Source organism: Vicia villosa, unplaced genomic scaffold (genome assembly GCF_029867415.1).
Source record: "Vicia villosa cultivar HV-30 ecotype Madison, WI unplaced genomic scaffold, Vvil1.0 ctg.005726F_1_1, whole genome shotgun sequence".
Classification (NCBI taxonomy): Eukaryota; Viridiplantae; Streptophyta; class Magnoliopsida; order Fabales; family Fabaceae; genus Vicia; species Vicia villosa.
This window is the reverse complement of record NW_026706672.1, coordinates 43895-50444: the sequence shown is the minus strand read 5'-3', so window position 1 is coordinate 50444 and position 6550 is coordinate 43895. Positions and strand designations below refer to the sequence as shown.

Below are 6550 nucleotides of genomic sequence, written 5' to 3'. Positions count from 1 at the left end.
TGTTCTCCAATCCTACGTTCAGCTAGTTTGACACGAGTATTCACCTTTCAGGAAGGATTATGATGGATGAGGATCCTTTATGGCTTTGATGGGGGTGGCAGTCACCCTTTGGTGCTTTCGTTGATGGTCATAACATCTTGTCCCTTGGAGGATTTTTCTTCTGCTTTATCTTTTGCTTTCCCTAATTTTTGCCTGGACAAAAAAGTTTCTTTTGTTTTTGGTTTTCGTTGTCTAGCGGGATATGCCCTAATTTTTACCTAAGTCAATTGCTTTAAAGCTTTTTCCTTTTTTGACTTAGCGGGCTATTGTTTTCTCTTTTTTGATTCATGATTTTCTTTTCATTCTTTTTGTCTCGTTCGGGAACAAGTTGTATGACTTTTGTGATTAACTTGAGGAAAAGGTTGTGACCGTTTTATTCTCAGTGAATGAGAGACTTCCATTGTAGATAGTGCTCTTCTTCTTTTGTTGTGAGATATGTGATATGATTGATCCTCTGATGGAATACCTAAAAGTTGAGTGCTTGGTCGCACTAACTGAAGACTACCCTGCCCCTAGTTAAGATTGAGGGTTTTGTATTTTTTGAAAAGAAACTCCTACTCCTTAGGCTCAAAGGGGTTGACGAGGGTTTCACTCCCTTATAACTCTAGTGTTTAGAAATTGAAACAATGCCTGTACATCGTCAGCAGGATTTTTGTTTCAAAAGCATATAGTTAGTAGTTCATGTGTTTTTGATTTTCATCATTCTCCTTTTTTAGTTGCTTAAGACAAATGAGTTGAATATCAATGAACATAATGACAAAATGAAATGATTTGAGAAAAACATGTATATTTCATTATTTTTATTTATTCAAACAGAATGAATTTCTTACAATGAGAAGTACTTGATAACAACGAAAATAGTCCAATTGAAAATACTAGAGAAAATCTATACAATGGCAAGTTTGGCCTTATTCTAATGCAAATGAATTGTTCTCTGACAAACATAAAGCTTTCATGGTCCACTGGTGGAAGGTGCCCCCAAAGGAGGCATGGAGTTTTCTGATAGTAGCTTGATCTTATTTGTAATTCCCCATGATTCTTTGTCTGTTGTCTTGTTAGATATCGGTGTGGAGGAATCGTCTTGACGGATCTGATGGAGAGGAAGAAGGTAAGAGTCTTGGTAACCATGGATGCCTATGCATGAATGCAAAATGTTAATGATGATGCAAATGCAGCAGGAATCAGGATCAACGATCAAGGCCTCTTAGATAACAACTTCTCATGGTCATAAAATATGGTCGAATCCTCCAGATTCAGAGGTTCGGAGTTGATTCTGATAGATAATTGATGTAGAACTTCTGTCAAAGATGGTCGAATCCTCCAGATTCAGAGGTTTGACGTTGATTCAGGATGATAATCTGAGCATAAGGCACATAAGGTCGAATCCTCCAGATTCAGAGGTTCGACGTTGATTATGATAGATAGTCTGAATGGCATGGGGTAGGATGGAGGCATTTTTTCCTGCAAAACAAAATATCCCAACCCCTCTCACAGGTAGGATCTAGTATATGGTAGGTCAAAAAGGTCACCAGCCATTACAGTTCTCCTGAAATACCATCATCATGCATCTACATGCCAATGACTATACCTCATTTGAACCTTGACTGGGCGTGGGTCTCATGATCGCACTAGACAAGACCTGACATCTCGCCGGCGTCACGATCCACTCTATCCTAGGTGTTCTAAGTAACACTCTGGCCTGGGTATTGGGCCTTTTACCTCAAATCAGTAACATACCATCCCGACAGAATAGCATAATAATAATCCATAGTATAGGAAAATAAAAATGCAATGCATAAAGGAGTAAAGCAATAAAGCAATAAATCAATAAGTAAACACCCAAAGAAAACAAACAGAAGCTAGGATCGACTAAGCTAGTGTCCCCAGCAGAGTCGCCAGTTGTCGCACGCTCGCGAAAATTAACAGAGTCGCCACCAATATATTTATCCCAAAGAGGGAAAGGAATATCAGAAAACCTAGAATAAAGAATGGATAAGAAAAGGTCTTGCGACCAAAGATCGGGTAAGAAGTCGGTTACGCAAGGGGAAGGTATTAGCACCCCTCACGTCTGTGGTACTCCACAGGATCCACTTATGTTTGTTTTATTCTAAGGGTGTATAAATCTAAAACCTGATGCAAAGGGAATGCATGCAAATGAAAGAAGAAGAAACACGGGGGAAAATAGGGATTATAAATAGTTGTGCTCGCTTAGGCCCCGCGACCTAATGCCTACGTATCCTTTTGAGGAATAAGAGCGCCGTAGTTCGGCTCTTTATTTTTTGTTTGTTTTTGTGTTTTTTAGTGGACGAAGTTACATTCGCAATCTAGCGTCAGGATAGCATCTCGTTGAGTGGAGTCTTATGCGTTACCAGTCTGCGATCGAAAGGAAGCAACATGTCCGATTAAGGGAAAGAAATGCCCTGAAGGCAAGAGAGAGGAGAGAGAAGAGAGAAGATTGGTTTGTGTTTTTTTAGGTGTAATTCCATGATGGACAAAACCCACTACAAGGCTTCGCATCACTTCTTTACTTTGTTTAGGTCTGAGCCTTTATTAGATGTTTTGAAATGTTTTTGGTTAGGTGTCTTTTAAGGAAAATTATTTGTGACTTGAATCATGCCTTAAAAGTTTAAGTGATTAGAGAAATACATCAAGGCCTACGCCTCAATCATTTATCTAAATAGCGGTAGGAAATACATCGAGGCCTACGCCCCAATCATTTCTCCCACTAAGTAGAAAAGAACATACATCGGGGCCTACACCCCAATCATTTCTTTTCTACTATGAAAAAAGAAGTATTGGCATGATTCACGTCGTCCTTTTTTAATGTTTTAAAAGTTGAAGAAAGGAAAAGAAAGAACCTAATTCTAATATGAGCTAAAATAGATTCTAAGTCCTAAATTGTCTAAGAAAATTCTACCTAAAATATAGGGTTTTAAGGGGAAACACTAAGCCTAAAAATTCTACCTAAAATATAGGGTTTTAAGGGGAAACACTAAGCCTAAAAATTATGTTAAGATAGGTCCTAAAATTCTAAAGGAACATACAAGTGAAATTACAAGTAAAAATCAAAAGCAAGCATGATACAAAATTAGTAAAAAAATGACTAAAAGAAACACTTGAAAATATAGCACCAAACATGAAAACAAATGATTCAAAATATAGTGCGGAATTGAATTAAAAGACATTATTTATTTTCTATGGTTTTTATGTGAAAAAGAATTCAAAACCAAGCAAAAGAGAAATAAAATAATTAGCCTAACTAATATTTTTTATGTACATTTTTATATGACAAAAATTATGTTTTAAAGGTCTAAAACTAATAGGAAAACTTAGCATTTTAATTACTCAAAGAAATGGTAAAAATCTAATTAAAATCTAAATTCTAGTAATTGAGAAAATAGAAACAGGGGGTGCAAACTTGATTAATGGGTGTAATCAGTAACAGGGCGCAGGGCCCAGCCCAAAGGGTGTTTATTGTCAGTTTGTAGCAAAAAGGATAACGTGGGCCTAAAAGGGGGTGAGGTTAGCAGTTCGTGGCCCAATAGATTTATTTTGTGATTCTTAACATAACGAAAAAAGGACATGATGGGCCACAGAGTGTAACAATTTGTGAAGGGCCCAAGATAATTTGGTTCATTTTCAGATTTTTGTGATTTCAATTATTATTTCAAACTATGTATTGTTTTCATTAATCAGATTTAATTACAATTAACCAAAATTTATTCATATTCAATTATCACAAATCAAATGCATTAATCAGAAAAAAAAGCATAATTAGAAGAAAGGGGTTTAGGGTTGATTTACGTGTGACTATTGAAATCGGATTAGATGAGGTCTCTTCTTCACCCTCAATGCGGCGCCGGAGAACTCATTTCTCCGAATAGAAACTCCGCCGCTCGCCTTTCGACCACCACACGTAAACATCTCCCTCACTCTCGTTCGCCTCTCACCCTCGCTTCTTCGCGTTCATCTTCTTCTCTTCGATTAGCTTTTGTTGTTGAAGATGTGAGAGCCCCTGATATCGTTGTAACCTTGGTTAATTACGCAGATTCAAGCACCTGATGGAGAACTCGTCATTGAAGATTGAAGTTGTTGAAGAATCGTGAACACGGTTCAGAGGAGGTTTGTTCTCTCTTTCTTCTGATTGCCTCTTCTTCTTATCGAAATTATTGCTCTTCTCCTTTTTTTTTTCTGTGTTTTGACTTTTCTCTGCGAATTGAAGGTTGAGGGGTAATGGTGATGAGTGTCCAACTGAAGAATGATGAAGATGGTGGAGAAGCAAGAGTTGATGACTGAAGATGATGATGAAATGTGAAGGGATCGAGAGAAGGTGTGATGAGATGATCAATGGTGATGATGGATTTGCAGAGGAGCCGAAGTGTGAACTGAGATGGAAGAGTGAAGGTGAAAATGGTGGAGAGAGTGAAGATGATGAAGTGGTGGAGAATGAATCGAGAGATCAAAAATGGTGGAGAGAGTGAAGATGATGAAGTGGTGGAGAATGAATCGAGAGATCAAAAATGGTGGAGAGAGTGAAGATGATGAAGTGGTGGAGAATGAATCGAGAGATCAAAAATGGTGGAGAGAGTGAAGATGATGAAGTGGTGGAGAATGAATGAGAGATCAAAAATGGTGAAGCCCCTGAAGCTGAGTGAAGGTCCAGTTATATAGAGTTTCCAGGTCGGTTACTCTTCTCAATTTCTGTTGTAACTGTTAATTTCAGTTAATCTCTTCTTCTCCCTTTTCTATTGTAAATCGATTTTGTTAGTTGGGCTTGGGAACTCTATTTCCTGTTTTTGTTTTGGTGGTTACAATTCCAACTGAATTAGTTAGGAGTGAATGTAAGTTATCAAAATCGGTTAGCTCTGTTATGTGTGTTCAAAAGTTGGTTAAGGTTTGAGAGTTAGTTATAGGAAACTATAATTGTAACAAAAGTTAGTTACATTCTGTTAGTTAGTTAGGAGGGTTGAATTCTGTTATGAATTGGTTACAAATTAGTTCTGAATTGGTTTAGGTGGTTGAGAATTAGTTAGGAAGTTTGTTATGAATTGGTTTTGGCTGTTGGTTAAAGGGATGAATGTTTGTGGGTTGGTTATAGGTTAAAGGAGAGGTTTGTAACTGTTAGCAAATTCTGTTAATTCTGTTAGTAGCTAATTGTTGCTTTCAACTTTCATTTGAACCGCAAGACACGAATCAGTAGCGAACAATCCAATTTGAACACACTACACCTGCTAGAAACTGATGCAATATTTTATTTTTCGGTTGAATTTTGAGTAGCAATGATCTTAAATGTACGAGTCGATTTGGAATTGTCTTAAACTGATCATGAACATGTGTATGGCAGGTTTGGCTTATTGCTACAAATATGCTTGACTCTGCCGCGAATTATGAAGTTGCATGACAAACTGTTTGTGATGGAGCTCAACTGTTTTCTTCTTTTTCTTTTTTTTTTTTTGAATTAACCATGGTTACTGTGTTGGAACTGATTTGGGTATGAATGTATGTGTAGTATCTTGCTGTTTGTAGGTTATGCTGTTTGTTTATAAGTTATGCTATTTGTAGGTTATTTTTGGTTATGCTGTGTGTAGGATTTTGTTTGCATTTGAATATGTGGCAGCAAGATTGGAATTTGCATATGGAAGTGTATGGACTGGCTGAAACTGATTTTGTCTATTTTTTGCACAGGGATGGTTTGGTTGACTGCTGTTGGGTTCTGTTGGTTTAAAATATGCAGGGACTGTTATGAGCGACGCAAGTTAAACCATGGAGCTATCGGGATTTATTGTACTTGGCATCAGTCTTGCAGCTTGAGTTGTAATTGAGGTTTTGACTCGCTGGTCGGAGAAACTGGGCATAATAACCAGCTGGGTTCAACCGTGAATGGACAATAAAGCTTGAAAACCAAGAAATATCATGTGCCTGAACTCAGAATCGTCAAACGGCGTGGTTTAGCATTGTATTTACTTTGTGATGAAGAAAATTGGATGTTGTATTGTATTCGAGTTTGTCATGAGTGATGATCATTAGCTATGGATGACTGGGTTCAGAATTATGTATGATGGGTGACTGGGTTTAGGATTATATATGTTGTATGATGTTGATTCTGGTATGGTAAATGTGTATTTAGGAGAATTTGAATTGAAAGATTTTGGTGTATACATGGAGCTGAACATGTGTGGAAATATTTCTTTTGTATGTAAATTTTCTTGATGGCAATGTACTTGTAGCAAATGGAGCATAATTCTAACTTGAAGTGTAATGAAATTTTAGTGACTTACTCTTTTTCTAATAACCTTTGAATTTGAAACTTAGAACATATGCTTTCTTGACTTTCTATATTTTTTTTGTAAATCTTGGATAAGTACGGCAATAGAAGATGAGAGCCATCAATTTAATATGAACTTTTGGCCCAACGTCAAATCCTTAGAAGTTGGCTTCCAAATTCAAAAATGATCAATGCTAACATTATGAATGACTTCATATCCAAAATTCAACTTATCAATGCTAACAC

At 36.9% G+C, this 6550-nt stretch overlaps 1 long non-coding RNA gene across 1 annotated transcript; it reads left to right on the top strand.

Annotated features, from left to right (window-relative positions):
* Positions 1-3768: 3768 nt before the first annotated feature.
* LOC131642738 (uncharacterized) lies at positions 3769-6312 on the top strand. The gene is made up of 3 exons (XR_009295985.1): positions 3769-4161; positions 4262-4719; positions 5384-6312. It is a non-coding gene; the product is annotated as an uncharacterized LOC131642738 (long non-coding RNA).
* Positions 6313-6550: the final 238 nt, after the last annotated feature.